The sequence below is a fragment of the Pongo pygmaeus genome, chromosome 9 (assembly GCF_028885625.2).
Source record: "Pongo pygmaeus isolate AG05252 chromosome 9, NHGRI_mPonPyg2-v2.0_pri, whole genome shotgun sequence".
NCBI lineage: Eukaryota > Metazoa > Chordata > Mammalia > Primates > Hominidae > Pongo > Pongo pygmaeus.
In genome coordinates this window covers 85,385,756-85,402,449 of record NC_072382.2, presented here as the reverse complement: position 1 = coordinate 85,402,449, position 16,694 = coordinate 85,385,756, and the positions used below count along the sequence as shown (strand labels likewise).

The 16,694-nt window shown below is 38.1% G+C and overlaps 1 protein-coding gene across 13 annotated transcripts in view; it reads left to right on the top strand.

Annotated features, from left to right (window-relative positions):
• DLG2 (discs large MAGUK scaffold protein 2) overlaps positions 1-16,694 on the top strand; it is a 2,182,864-nt gene that overhangs the window by 1,316,668 nt on the left and 849,502 nt on the right. The window lies entirely within an intron of this gene.

Here is a 16,694-nt window from a genome sequence, read left to right as displayed (position 1 = left end):
TCTCTAGTCCTTAGGTTATATTATTTTTTATCATAGTCTTTTAGCAGCCATTTTACTTCTAATCATTTTTAACTTTTGTTCTGTCCTGACTATTTATTATTATTTTTTTAAAGAGCAGAGAAAAAAAAATTTAACTAAACTTTCCATCTCTTTAAAGGCAAAAGAACATTTGTTTCTTTAGCTATAGAAAACAGTGATTTGAAGTATGCTATTCTAATTTTACTCTTATAATACTGTATGCCTTTTCAGTTATGGAGAAGAACAATTATTTACACTAAATAATTAATTTTACAAAGAAAAGGAATAATTAAGAGCAAAATAGAGGATGGTTAAACTTAGAATAAAAGAATTAAGTACTTAATTTATTCTTGGAGAAGCAATAAGTTTATATCAACATCTATAGCTCTCTTTCTTCTATAACACATTTCTAAAGCAGATGTGCAGATACCTTTAATTTGATTCCTAGATTATTCTAGCCCCCAGACTACTATCATTTTATCAGAAATAAAATTGGCTCATTTTTTTCTCTCTTCATTTAAAGGAGAGAAAATAACTTCCTGCAAATGCTGTAAAATATAAATAAAATATACCTGTAGTCACTGTCATACAGAACAATGACTGTTCTTTAATATGTATTGAAAAGAAGAAAAGCTGTATTTGCAGAAAAATTCAATCTCAATTTCAATATGATTTTAGCATAGTGGAGAAGTAGATATTGATCATGAATAAAATGTTACGGTGACAGGTGCAGAGAATATTTTAATTTTAATAATAGTTTTAAAAAAGTACTTCCAAGAATGTCATTTATCACTGGTCTTAATAATATAGTTACATATGCATAGCCATATAAATGGCTTTTGATTGATTTGCATGGAATTATAAGCTTTGCTTAGAGAGATAGAGCATCTCAGCCTCTTGATTTAAATAAAAAATATATTATCATTTTATTATTAAACTGGTTTGGCTTAAAATGGAGCTTGACATTTAGAAATGCAGTTATTATTTAAAGTTAACATGAATTCCAAACTGAATAAAAAGTCTTCACAATTGTGAACACTCTATATACTCTTTAACAAATACATTCATTTAAATGTCTTTAGCTTATATCTCTGTATCGATTACATTAAATTCTCAAGGCTCACATAGGCTAGGAAGCAAGCCTACTTAATAGCATCTAGCTTATAGCTGTTGCACAGAGCAGAGAAAGCAAACTTGCTTTATTGTTGCAATTATTTTAATCCAAGATGTAATATACTTTTTATTTCATAAATGGTAATTTCCCAAACCCAAATCTCTAATACTATGTTATAATAAGCAAACTCTAAAAATATTCGTATTTTTTCATCAACTGAGGGAAACTTTTTAGTTCCTTAGTTTTTAACAATGCCTCCTACTTGCCTGAAACTTAAAGCCATTTAATGCTTTCGAGGATTGAAACAGACCGTATACTGATAATTACAGATCCAGTGACATATAAGAAGGCAACAAATTGAGGTAGCCACCATCTCTCCTTATTCTTTTGCATAAGCATTTCTATACATTTTCCCTCCCATTCACATGTACTGTATTATTGGCTGGGACTAACAGTGATCCACAAATACTAGAGCTATGAAACCATATCTTTTAGGATTTTCAATGTTTTAACACTCTTCACTTACCAGACCCTTCCACCCTTTACCATTTCAGTCCTATAAAAGTGCTATGCTAAATTGATTAATCCGTCTTCACCAATGCTTGAAAACTTTCAAATACGTTATGTTAAATAATTTCAATTGTCTCTACACATACATACACACAGACTTTAATATATGTATTCAAATGTCTCACTATACCTAACTACTTATTTATAGTAACATATTTTATGTATATATAAGTATATATATGCATGTATATGCACACATATAAAAATTAGAGTTCTATATTATTCCAATTTTTCTGTCCTAGAGTATGTCAACTTGTTCTTCCAAAGAATGCTGCATTCTATCCATATAAAGTATTTTTTCATGTAAATTTTATTTCCTTTACATCTAGTAGCTCCTCAAAACTACTGATATATGTGTATTTATAGATCTGTTTCCATTTATATATGCATCCATAGCATACATCTAATATCTAAATTATATAGAGATTTGTAAGTACTATACACTTACGTATATTATCACAAAAATAAGAGCATGTGTGTACCTATATGTATTCATGTGTCCACTAAAACTAAGGCTGTTTTGAGAATTTCATGATACTACTTTTTACCCCTTAAATTAACTGGGAATATCCTGTGAAATATTGTAAAACCTAAAACTGGAGGCTAATGATACTAAACATTAGAATCCTTGATAAAGCATAAAGAAGAATCGTGCATGTTTTAAAATAGTTCAGGGACTCACATGTGGTACAGAAAGTGCCTGAGGGTTGTTAAGCATCTGGGAGCTTGGATCTTGCCCTCGGAGATATTTGCAGTATTACGTGGAAATCAGCAGTGTGATTTCCAGCTGCTATAACAGAGGGCCATAGTAATGACTTGAGTTCCTCCTAAGGATCTTTTCCAAACTCCTGTTATTTGGGGTACTGTGTACTAACAGGACTCTGTCATTATGTTGTTCCTCAGCAGGTCTGAAAATCAGCTTCTGTCCCTCTCAAATAAGTTTTCATTCCATTTGGATCTGTAGAATTAATATAACCATAATCATAGGTAAGGAAATGGAAAATTATAGTGCCCAAAAGTGAGTTCCAAAATGTACATCTAGGATGTTAGTGTCAGCCTTGGGAAGAAACATGTCCATCATTGTTTATGTGGCATTTCTTCCCGATGCAGACTAATCCAGGGAAGCAGCACAGAACAGTGGAGACTCAGAGACCAGAGTTTTGTGCATTTGTCTTTCTTCCTTTCGTATCCTATCTCTCTCTTTCTTTCTTTCTTTCTCTTTCTTTCTCTCTCTCTTTCCTTTCTTTCTTTTCTTTTTCCTTCCTTCCCTCCCTCCTTCCTTCCTTCCTTTCTCTCTCTCTCCCCTTCTCCCCTCCCTCCCTCCCTGCCTCCCTCCCTTCCTTCCTTCTTTCCTTCCTTCCTTCCTCTCTCTCTCTTTCTTTCTTTGACTGTCATGTACTGAGTGCCTACTATGTACTATTCTGTCAGGCCTTGTGTGTATAATATTAAACAGGCTGGGTGCGGTGACTCACGCCTGTAATCCCAGCACTTGGGATTGCAGAGGCAGATGGATCACTAGAGTCCAGGAGTTCAAGACCAGCCTGGCCAACATAGTGAAACCCTGTCCCTACTAAAAATACAAAAATTAGCCCGGCGTGGTGGTGCACACCATAGTCCCAGCTACTCAGGACGCTGAGGCATTAGAATTGCTTGAACTCAGGAGGTGGAGGTTGCAGTGAGTCAAGATGGTGCCACTGCTCTCCAGTCTGAGCTACAGAGTGAGACTTTGTCTCAAAAAAAAAGAAAGAAAAAGGAAAAAAAAAAAAAGAAAAAAACTGGTCGGGTGCAGTGACTCACGCCTGTAATCCCCGCACTTTGGGAGCCGAGGCGGGTGGATCAGGAGGTCAAGAGATCGAGGCCATCCTAGCCATCATGGTGAAGCCCCGTCTCTACTAAAAATACAAAAAAATTAGCCGGATGTGGTGGCAGGCACCTGTAGTCCCAGCTACTGGGGAGGCTGAGGCAGGAGAATCGCTTGGACCCAGGAGGTGGAGGTTACAGTGAGCCGAGATCGCACCATTGTACTTCAGCCTGGTGACAGAGCAAGACTCCATCTCGAAAATAATCATACTAATAATAATAATAAAAAATAAAAAATAAAATTGTAAAGAAAGTAGATATCTCTCCTACTACTGTGGAGCTTACAGCCTATAATGGCCTATAAAATTTAGCAAATGATATACCATGTATACCATGATATACAAATAATTATATCATCGTAAGTCACAACTTAGAAGTGAAGCAAAATTTCAGAGAGTGCTGCAGATACCACAATGAATGCATATTCAGGATACAGAGGAACCACAGAGAAGTAAAAAAATTGAGATACTTGGAAAAAAATACTGCATCTCTTTAAAATTTAAGATTTTCTGGGTTTTTTGTTTTGTTTTGTTTGTTTGTTTGTTTTGAGATGCAGTCTCGCACTGGTCCTGGAGTGCCGTGGTGCCACCTCATTTCACTTCAATCTCTGCCTTCCATGTTCAAGCAATTCTCCTGCCTCAGTCTCCTGAGTAGCTGGGACTACAGGCACGCGCCACCACACCTGGCTACTTTCTTTTTTTTTGTATTTTTATTAGAGATGGGGTTTCACCATATTGGCCAGTCTGGACTCAAACTCCTGACCCGTGATCTGCCCGCCTCAGCCTACTAAAGTGTTGGGATTACAAGCGTGAGCCACTGCGCCCAGCCAAGATTTTCTGTTTTATAAAATGAGGATATAAATAACACCTACCTCAGAGAGTTGTGGTGATGAATGATTAACAAAATGTTAGCATAGTGCTTTCATGTGGTAGAGGCTTAATTAATATTTAAGGAATAAATGAATGAGTAAACATTGACTATTACTAACCTATTTCTTAATACATTTTTTGATTGGGAAGAGAAGAGAAATGAATCAGTGAGGGCTTCATAGAGGTAGTGATACTTTGATGGAATTAAATTGAATTGAAAATGTTGTATGTGTTTGTTAAGCAGATAAAAAGAGATAAATTTTTGAGCAGAAATGAAAAATACAGAAAAGCATGTAACACCTTGGTGCCTGTGCACACAGTTCTATTTGCCTGGAACATTGAGCCCTGGAGAGCAGGTTCATTAAAAGAGATGCCTGGAGAGGAGGGTGGGGCCTGGTCAGAGAGAGCCGGGTGGGCCTTGATGAGGACTTCATAAAGTTTAAGTGCCTGCTCTGCCACTCTCTATGTGTTATGCTTCATCATCAGTTAACCCTTTGAGCCTCAGTTTCTCTGTTTGTAAGACAGCTGGTTTTCTAGATGAACACCCAAATCTCATCCAGTACTAATAGTATGTGACTGTGTCAACTGATACTTACTAATTATTGGGAAGCACTTTGGAAATGATTTATGCTTAAAAGCCAGACAATCTCAAATTTGAATTTACTAGCTTTGTGTGACCTTATTTGCTTAACCTCTCTAAGCCTCATTTTTCTCCTCTGTAAAACTTGGGATAATAAATTCATGCTGCAGGGAAATATAAGAATTGAAAATACTGTATATGAAAACCCCAGTATGGCACTTAGAACACAATTACTCAGTAAATGGTATTTATTATTATTAATGATATCTAAAGTACGTTTTTTATCCTGAAGAACTTACTGTCCAGCAAATTCATCATTCTTATTGTGCTCTTTCATTAGAATTTATGGATTTTCCACTGAATTTTTTGAGGTCTTCCTTATAATGATGAAGGTTAGGCTAGGCAACTGTCCAGAAACTTTTGGCATAGTACCACATGATGCTGATACTGAGGTGACATTATGTCCTTCAAGGTTCTCAGCAATTTACAACTGTGCATGCTAGAAAAAAAAATCATGTAAAATAGAATTGTGTTGATGAAGTAGCATTCCCATAAGCTTGTATTTAGAGGTAAGGAAATGCTGAAAGATTTCCTCAGCAAAATTCTGCAAGAACAACTGTGTTTGAAATATTTAGCCAAGCTCTGTAAATCTCCCCTCACAGTTCCTTTGCAGCAACTCCAGAACCAGCAGTTTGCAGCAACTTGAGGGCAGAGGACTTTTTAGTCCACGAAGTAGGGTTGCCCTAGGATGAAATCTTAGGCTCAGTTTATGCTCAGCCAGAAAGATCTGACAGCTTGTTTTAACTCAGCGCCTGCTTCGACTTACTCCTCTTAGAAAGGCAACCCCTTACCAAGGAAGAATAAGACTTTCTTGTCTCTGGGAAATAGCAGCTGTCCCCCAGGTAAGGGAAACAGAAGAGAGCAAGTGATAACATAGAAGGAATTAAAATTGTAAGTATTCCTGTGGCGGATGTGAAGCCATTTGGTCAACACTCCTAGCACCCATATTGCTGGATGCTGACATAAGCAGAGCATTCTCTCTGGGGTAGGGCAAGAAGAGGCCAAGCACACAGAATGGGAAAGAAAAGAACAAAAATGACAATATTTATTGCATACTCACCATGCTCACAATGTGTGAGACACGGTGCTAGGAAATGACATTAGTCATTTCCTTCAATTTTCCCAATAACACTAACAGAGTGATGTTGTTATCTCCATTTTGAAGATGTAAATGGAACCTAAGAGTAATGCTTATGATCACACCACTGATAAGGGTAGCATGCATTTCACATGCAGGTGTGTATGACTTCCTTATTCTCTCCACCGCATCTTGCAAAAATAAGACCTTTTGAAGTATGCTGGGAGGTAAAATACCCTAAGGAGACCTCTATAAATCTCTAATTTAACAGAAATTTCCTTAACGCATTGGGATGTTCTACATGGTTGGGAGTACTGGCATTCCCCTGCAGAATCCTGGATTCCCTTAGCCTACTTTATGTTCTGGTCTCAGGAACCCTGAGTGAGTTGGGTCTCTGAAGATCCCTTCTCTCCTTTATTATGGTTAAGAACTAGGTAGATCTGAAGCAGCTGGAGTTGATTCCCACAGCACTTAACACCAGAATAAGATACTTGCTGTGTAACTTGTAAATTGAATTCAAGTTTGCAACATTTGTGGTATTTGGGAACCACCTATTGTAAATTTAATATAAATACAAAATAAAAGTGCAGAGAGACACTGTCTTTAGTACAAGAGCATCATCTCACATTGCTGAGTGTGAATCTCATACAAACGTTCTATCTCCCTATGTATCCATCATGCCAAGAATCAAATCTCTGATACCACCTTCTTCATTGTCCATCCTCTTTTTCTGATATTACTTGATCTGTTACAAGTGTAGCCTCACCTGGTTTTATTCTCATTAATTCTCTACTTTGTTCCATTCTTTCGGTTTCCTAAAGGCATCTAGATATTTTGTAATTATGTCAGAACTGTATGGAATCTTAGTAGTCACCTAGCACATTTTCCAAAGGAGAAACTGTACCCTAGAAAAGTTAAGAGAATTGCTCAGGGTCAGTTTGTGGCAGAATTGGTCCATGTCCTTAAACTCGGAATTGAGTTTTCCTTTTACTGTTATAAGTTGCCCTCCCTCTCCTAGCCCTTCTGTGCTCATAGGTAGAGTCATTATTGTCAGATAATTATGAGGTATGCAATTTATTGATAATTAAGTGTGGGACATTATACAAAAAGTTACATAAACCTATTTTTTTACTCAGAATTTAGACCTGTGACTCCCAAGGACAGACGGAGAGAGGAGAGCCCCTATAAATTATTTTTTAATGTTTTTCTTCCAACTTTGATTTTAGGCTCAGAAGGGCGCATGTGCAGGTTTGTTACATGAGTAAATCGTATGTTCCTGGGGTTTGGTGTACAAATTACTTCATTAACCTGGTAGTAATGAGAGGTGACAGCGTGCTGGCAGTCCTGGCAGTCCTCGCAGTCCTCGCAGCCCTCGCTGGCTCTCAGCGCCTCCTCTGCCTGGGCGCCCACTTTGGAGGCACTTAAGGAGCCCTTCAGCCCGCCGCTGCACTGTGGGAGCCGCTTTCTGGGCTGGCCAAGGCCGGAGCCGGCTCCCTCAGCTTGCAGGGAGGTATGGAGGGAGAGGCGCGGGCGGGAACTGGGGCTGCGCGCCATGCTTGTGGGCCAGCGCGAGTTCCGGGTGAGCGTGGGCTCTGCAGGCCCCGCACTCGGAGTGGCCGGCCGGCCCTGCCACCCCGCGCAATGACGGGCTTAGTACCTGGGCCAGCGGCTGCGGAGGGTGTACTCGGTGCCCCAGCAGTGCCGGCCCACGGCGCTGCGCTCGATTTCTCGCCGGGCCTTAGCTGCCTCCCTGCGGGGCAGGGCTCGGGACCATGCCTGAGCCTCCCCCACTCCGTGGGCTCCTGTGCCGCGGGAGCCTCCCCTACCATGGCAGCCCCCTGCTCCACGGTGCCCAGTCCCATTGACCACCCAAGGGCTGAGGAGTGCAGGTGCACAGCACAGGACTGGCAGGCAGCTCCACCTGCGGCCCCGCTGCGGGATCCACTGGGTGAAGCCAGCTGGGCTCCTGACTCTGGTGGGGACTTGGAGAACCTTTACGTCTAGCTAAGGGATTGTAAATACACCAATGAGCACTCTGTATCTAGCTCAAGCTTTGTAAACACACCAATCAGCACCCTGTGTCTAGCTCAGGGATTGTGAATGCACCAATCGACACGCTGTATCTAGCTACTCTGGTGGGGACTTGGAGAACCTTTGTGTCCACACTCTGTATCTAGCTAATCTAGTGGGGACCTGGAGAACCTTTGTGTCTAGCTCAGGGATTGTAAACACACCAATCAGCCCCCTGTCAAACAGACCACTCGCTCTCTGTAAAATGAACCAATCAGCAGGATGTGGGTGGGGCCAGATAAGAGAATAAAAGCAGGCTGCTCCGCAAGCCAGCAGTGGCAACCCGCTTGGGTCCCCTTCCACACTGTGGTAGCTTTGTTCTTTCGCTCTTTGCAATAAATCTTTCTGCTGCTCACTCTTTGGGTCCACACTGCCTTTGTGAGCTGTAACACTCACCACGAAAGTCTGCAGCTTCACTCCTGAAGCCAGCGAGACCACCGGGAGGAACGAACAATTCCAGACGCGCGGCCTTAAGAGTTGTAACACTCACCGTGAAGGTCCGCAGCTTCACTCCCGAGCCAGCGAGACCACGAACCCCACCAGAAGGAAGAAACTCCAAACACGTCCCAGCAGCAGAAGGAACAAACTCCAGACACGCCGCCTTTAAGAACTCTAACGCTCACCGCGAGGGTCCCTGGCTTCGTTCTTTTTTTTTTTTTTTGAGACGGAGTCTCCCTCTTTCACCCAGGCCGGACTGCAGTGGCGCAATCTCGGCTCACTGCAAGGTCCGCCTCGCGGGTTCACGCCATTCTCCTGCCTCAGGGTCCCCAGTAGCTGGGACTACAGCCGCCCGCCACTGCGCCTGGCTAATTTTTTGTATTTTTAGTAGAGACAGGGTTTCACCGTGTTAGCCAGGATGGTCTGGATCTCCTGATCGCGTCATCCGCCTGCCTCGGCCTGCGGCTTCATTCTTGAAGTCAGTGAGACCAAGAACACACCAATTCCGGACACGGTAATATAATATTCAATAGGTAGTTTTTCAATCTTCACCTTCTTCTCACCATCCACCCTCAAGTAAGCCCTGGGGTGCCTATTGTTCCTCTTTGTGTTCATGAGTACTCAATATTTAGCTCCCATTTATAAGTGATGACATGCGATATTTCATTTTCTGTTCCTGTGTTAATTTGCTTAGGATAATGATCTCCAGCTGCATCTATGTTGCTGCAAAGGACATAATTTCATTCTGTTTTATGGCTGCATAGTATTCCATGTTATCAATGTACACATTTTCTTTATCCATTCTACCGTTGGTGGACGCCTAGGTTGATTCCATGTCTTTGCTATTGTGAAAAGTGCCGCAAGGAACATACACGTGCATGTGTGTTTATAGTAGAATAATTTATATTCCTTCGGGTATATACTCAGTAATGGGTTTGTTGGGTTGAATGGTAGTTCTTTTTTAAGTTCTTTGAGAAATTTCCAATCTGTTTTCCAAAGTGGCTGAACTAATTTGCACTCCCACTGAAGTGTATAAACATTCCTTTTTCTCAACAAGCTCGCCAACATCTGTTATTTTTTGACTTTTCAATAGCCATTCTGACTGGTGAGAAAGCACTTTAGAAGCGCAGAGAGGTACTTAAGTGTTGTTAAAGATTGGAAGTGATACTGGGATTTAGGGGAAGAGGGCCAGGGATGCTAGACACCCTGTGCAGAGTGGTCCTGCCCCACAAATAATTGCCCCATGTACTGCACCATTTTTAACGTTCCGCTAGACAGTCATGAAGATTAACGAAAAAAGTTTATTATTATCTAAGCCTAAAATCAAACTCAATTTTACAAACAAGTATTTTTGCAAGGATTCAATGATTATTACATTTTCTGGGACTATAACTCCATGAAAATCAAGGGACCATTATACTTTGTTCTGTTAGTAATTTTGTCAGTTGTTCCCCATTTTGGAAGACCACATCCTTAAAACATAATGCTGATTTTAGTACTGACACACCTCTCCTGCATCAATCTATGTGTATAGATTTCATCTGCAAATATGCAAGAGATTTGATACTCCTTTTAATAGATTTGGAACAAAATATTTTAATTTTTTGGTTCAAGTTTTATTTTATTTTTAATTAACAAATAATAAATTATGTATTTATGGGGCCCTATGTGATGTTTCAATGCATGTATACATTGTGAAATAATTAAATCAGAGTAATTAACATGTCAGTCATCTCCAACACCTATTATTTCTCTGTGGTCATGTGAAAAAAACGTGTGAAATCTATTATTTTAACTATTTTAAAATATACAAAACACCTTAGTCCCTAGTGGACAGAAAAGGAGTGATGTTGGTCAAAAGATCTAGAATCAAATATTTTAACTTGATAGAAACATAAAATACAGGGATCTCAGCAAATTTCATTAACAAAGTTGTTTTTAAAATATTTTATTTGATTGCCATACCATACATTAATCTTCAAAGCACTTTAAAGCATAATAAGAAATCTATTTGTGCAAATTACCTGACATCATCAAGTCAGATAATAAAACTCTATTTTAGAGTTTTCTGTTTTTTCAATAGTACTCTGATATTGTGTGAAATCTCAAACTCAACTTGTATCAAAACTCCACTTCCCTATAAGGCCTTAGGTTTCAGAGTTTATATCTATCACTCCTCATTATCTGTCAAAGGATAGAATTTTAGAGTGCTAGAAGTCAAATATATGCCTTCTCATGAGAAGGAATTCCAAACAGGAATAGGTAGGTAGGTAGATAAATAGATAGATAGACAGGTAACTAGCTAGATGACTCTCTTACTGGCATGCCCTATTTTGACATTAAACATATCAGTAAGACCCAATTTATCTGCAAGAATATGACACATTTTTAACTTATTCCTACCATCTGCAGTTTTCCTTGTTAAATTATCTGTATTTCAGTTATTAAAGTTATTTCCTCTGACGTTTTATCAAATACAAATGGTCTGCCGTTAATTTTTCTAACACTAATTTTTAACCTAGAATTTATTATATATCTGCTGTTTTATTTTCCTGTATCCTTTGTAAAATATGGTATCTGGTCTTTTTATTCCATTTAAATCCAAATTTATTCTTTATAAATATATGCAGGCATTTCACTACATCATTACATTGTCTGGCATAGTAGGACTCACAGACTGCCATATTTTCATTTTTGTAGCATCATTATTAAATTATGTTTTTGTGCCAAGACTTATCTGCATTATGGCTGTGGAGAAGAGGAACTATGTGTTCAATGCCTATATGTCTTGCAGGATAACCTGTACTATGTTTTCAACACATTATTTTAATATAAACTACTTTCTTTTTATTTCTTCTTTTACTTTGGTAAAGGCACTACATTTTAAAAAATATGTGTAGTCAGTTGTATCATCTATGAATTTTATTTCAGATGAAGAAAGAGGACATTACAAAACAATCAAATGGAAAGGTTGAATCTGATGGAATTGAACCATTAGTTGAGATATTCAATATTGTTTCGTATACCATTATATCTGTGTGTTTAGCTTGCCTTCCAACTAGTCCAGGAGTCACCAAACTACAGCTACAGGCCAAATCCAGCCTGATACTTCGTTTTGTGTAGCTCCAGAGCTAAGAATTATTTTTAATATTGAAGAAAATCAAAAGAATAATATTTCAGACATGAAAAACATGAGTGATTCCAATTATGCTATCTATAAATAAATTTTATTAGAACACAGCTATGCTTATTTCTTTACATATGGTCTGTAGCTGTTTTTGTGCTGCAATGGCAGGTTGAATAGTTGTGATAGAAACTGTAAGGCTAGAAAGTCAGAAAAATATTTATTATCCAACCTGTTAAAGAAACAAGTTTGCTGACCTCTGCGCTAGGTTATCGGCTTTCCATTTCCCACTTGATGGAATGTCCCTTTCTGCCCAACAAAGCCTATGTATTTTTAAAAAAATCTGGATTAAGCACATCTTCCTCTTTAATCCTTTCATTTGAGCTCTCAAAGTTGCTATTTAACATGGGATCCTGCAAAATTAGAGTATTGCCTTACATCGTGGTTAGTTTCCTTCTCAGTCTCCCTGATTAGAGAGTGTGAGATTCCTCCTATCCCCAGAATGGAGCCTAACTCACAGTAGCGTAGCTGTTCAATCTTGTGGCCTCTTTGTGACAATTCATGTAGCATCATTATTAAATTATGATTTGGGGCCAAGACTTATCTGCATTTATGGCTGTAGAGAATAGGAACTATGTGTTCATTGCCTGTATGTCTTGCAGAATAACCTGAACAATTTATCACTTTTTACCATAGTTATGGATAAATATTGATACTTTTCAATATGTTTCTGCACCATTAACCTGAATTTCCTTAGAGCATGACCTGTCTTATTTACCCGTTTCCTTAGTGCTTAGCACGTAACAGTAAGTGAATAAAGTGTTCTTGATTTCTGAATGAATATTAATACAGGGCCTTGTATATAAAGGCACTCAATCAGTTTGAATTTATTATTATTACTAATTATGAGAATGTCTTAAGATCAAGAATGACACCTTCTACTCCCACAGTAGCTCAAGTTAATAACAAGCATATTATTTTAAGTTTACACAGATTTACTGTTTTGTATCCTTTGTTTATTTGTTTTGTTTTTAGTTTAACTCAGATTCTTATTCAATTCTGTTGTGCTATTAAAATATTGGAATCATTGGTTAGAAATTAGATTCCATATTCAAGTGGGTCATACTATTGCAGTGATGAAAGGTAGGGTACTATAGTTTGAGAGGAAATCGGACAAAAATTTTGATCTTACACAGTATCATAGTTTAACTTAGGAGTCACTTGTTCTCTGTAAAGTTGAAATAATGTCACAAAATACATTTTATAATTAGTTTCTGCATCCTCTGTTGTAGACTACATGAGCTTTTTCTTCATCATTTTCATCATTAAATATAAGTGCTTGGAGTACAGTAGTTACCACCATTGCATAAAAAATCTATGATTGAATACATTTGCATTTTCTTCTGACAGGCTGCACTATTCAATTAGCAGTCAACATTGACTGTTACAGTTATGGTTATTATAGTTAGTTATCCATGACATTCATTGTCCAAAGCTCAGTTTATATACTAGTTCTAAAGTTGATTATGTTTACACACTGATTTTTCATTTCTCTAATCTATTTTACTCAATCTCTATAATACCTGTTATCATACTTAATTACAATTTTTAAAATTATGTTTCCAACTTCAAGTTTTGTTTTATTTTATTTTATTTTTTGAGACAGAGTCTCACTCTGTCACCCAGGCTGGAGTGCAGTGGTGCAATCTCAGCTCTGCCCTCCCAGGTTCAAGCATTTCTCCTGCCTCAGCCTTGTGAGTACCTGGAACTACAGGCACACACCACCATGGCAGGCTAGTGTGTGTGTGTGTGTGTGTGTGTCTGTGTGTGTATTTTTTTTTTTTTTTTGGAGTAGAGACAGGTTTTGACCATGTTGGCCAAGCTGGTTTAGAACTCCTGACCTCAAGTGATCCACCTTCCTTGGTCTCCCAAAGTGCTGAGATTTCAAGCATGAGCCACCATGCCTGGCCCAAGTTTTATTTTTTAATATAATAAAAACTAGTAGTTAATCATGAATACTTTTAGTTTAAAACTGAGTATTTTAGCTACTTAAAAAACAATTTGTATTATTTAGTTTAAATATAATACAAGCTTATGGTAAAAAATAGTATGAATTAAATATTTTTTAAAAATTAAAAGTCACCTGTAATTCCACCTAGAGTTAACTACAGTTAATGTAGTAACAACTTTTTAGTCCTTTTATCTGTCTCTGTATATGTATCTTCAGTGAAAGATACAAACTTTTATTGACACATGCTCACAGATCTAGCTAAACTTGAGTCTCATTTATATATGTCTGTTAAGTGAGAAGTTAAGAATGTAACTTCTTTTTAAAAATTAACATCATGTTGTGATGTTTTTTAAAAATTAACATCATATTGTGAACATTTTTCTAAGTTAGCAAAATATTTTTCTTGTTGACATCATTTTTTTAAACTACACTTCTGGGATACATGTGCAGAACGTGCAGGTTTGTTACATAGGTATATGCGTGCCATGGTGGTTTGCTGCACCCATCAACCCATCATCTACATTAGGTATTTCTCTTAATGCTATCCCTCCCCTAGCCCTTCAACCCCAGCAGGCCTCAGTGTGTGATGTTCTCCTCCCTGTGTCCACGTGTTCTCGTTCTTCAACTCCCACTTATGAGTGAGAACATGTGGTGTTTGGTTTTCTGTTCCTGTGTTAGTTTGCTGAGAATGATAGTTTCCAGCTTCATCCATGTCCCTGCAAAGGATGTGAACTCATCCTTTTTTATGGCTGCATAGTATTCCCTGGTGTATGTGTGCCACATTTTCTTTATCCAGTCTATTATTGATGGGCATTTGGGTTGGTTTCAAGTCTTTGCTATTGTGAATAGTGTTACAATAAACATATATGTGCATGTATCTTTATAGTGGAATGATCTATAATCCTTTGGGTATATACCCAGTAATGGGATTGCTGGGTCAAATGGTATTTCTAGTTCTAGATCCTTGAGGAATTGCCATGCTGTCTTCCAAAATGGTTGTATTAATTTACACTCCCACCAACAGTGTAAAACAGTGTAAAAGTTTTCCTATTTCTGCACATCCTCTCCAGCATCTGTTGTTTCCTGAGTTTTTTTTTTTTTGAGTCTCGCTCTGTCACCCAGGCTGGAGTGCAGTGGCGTGATCTCAGCTCACTGCAAGCTCCGCCTCCCGGGTTCACGCCCTTCTCCTGCCTCAGCCTCCCGAGTAGCTGGGACTACAGGCGCCCACCACCAGGCCCGGCTAATTTTTTTTTGTATTTTTAGTAGAGACAGGGCTTCACCGTGTTAGCCAGGATGGTCTCGATCTCCTGACTTCATGATCTGCCCACCTCGGCCTCCCAAAGTGCTGCGATTATAGGCGTGAGCCACCGCACCGGCCTGTTTCCTGACTTTTTAATGATCGCCATTCTAACTGGCATGAGATGGTATCTCATTGTGGTTTTGATTTGCACTTCTCTAATGACCAGTGATGATGAGCTTTTTTCATGTTTGTTGACTGCTTGTTGACATCTTTTTTAATGACTGCCAAATATTCTTTTTCTACCAAAACCCATAATGTTGGGCATGTAGGTTACCTTTCTTTAAGTTAATATAAACAATAGTGAAGTAAACCTTGGTGTACTAGAACTTTTGACTATACTTCTCGTGAGGATATATTTTTAGAAAAAGACCAATTATTGAGTCAAAGGATGTGAATTTTTTAAGGTTCATAGTATTTATGTAGTCATTCAGTCAATACTCATTCAGCAATTCATTATTAAACAGTTAACACAAGACAAAACACTAGGTTAATAAATGGGGATATACTGGAAAATAAGAGAGACTGATTATTGGCCCGTGGAGCTTAGAGTTAATTGCCAAATTGCTTCTAAAATTATTTGCTTTACCAATTTATGATTCCCCCATTTGAAGAGTGTATGAACATGTCTTTCTGCCTGCACTCTTGATGTTTTTATCCTTGTAAAATCCTTTATTAATCTGATAGGTTAAAAATGGAAGAACATTGCTATAGTAATTTGCTTTTATTTGGTAATGAAAATGAGTACCTTTCCTATGATTGTATCCTATTACGATGCTCTTATGATGTCTTCTATAATACCTACCACAATAGATTACTACGCCCAGTTGGCAATTTAAAACATGCTTAATTTTTTGACTGGAAGGAAGGAAGGAAGGAAATAAATACAAATAGGAAAGTAGTTCCTGTTTAAAATTCCTAGTAAGATAAATTTCCACCTATCCTAAATATAGCAGGGTCTTCTTAACCATCGTCATGAGTAATCTGTGCACCTGTCTTTCTTGTCACTGAAACCCCTTTCCTTGTGTCTGTTCTCTGGAAGGAAAAGAGCTGAATGTTCTTTTTTTTTTTCACCCTGATATAGGTGAGCAAGATTGAATTGAGTGACATATGAAAAAATAATTCATGCAACAGATAGAAGTAGACAGGCTATCTGCCTCTATCTGTAGACAGTTTGCTGAAGAGTGCAATATGGACATTAAATTGACAGTAAGAGAGCTTGAAGAGGAAAAACAATGTGACTGATCAGATGGGAAAGGGAAATATCATGGGAATTTCCTATTTTAGTATGTTTACATAGGGATAGGAATTTTAAGAAATTTGAATATAGACATTTAAAGATAAGTTTGAGTCTACATGTCTTAAAATGTAGGCAGCCTCCACCTAAAATCAAAACCATTATATGGTTTTGATTGTATAACATTTTATCTGTTACAAACACACAAACACGTTATTCTTATACTGCTGATTCTAATATTTAGAATAAAACTTACAGATGCAACAACTCTCTTGACTCTTCTCATCAAAGCTGGGCACCTTCTGGTTGTTCCAAGGAAAAGTGAAAACAACATACCTGCAGCATGACAGCAGTCTGGTTTCTAGTAG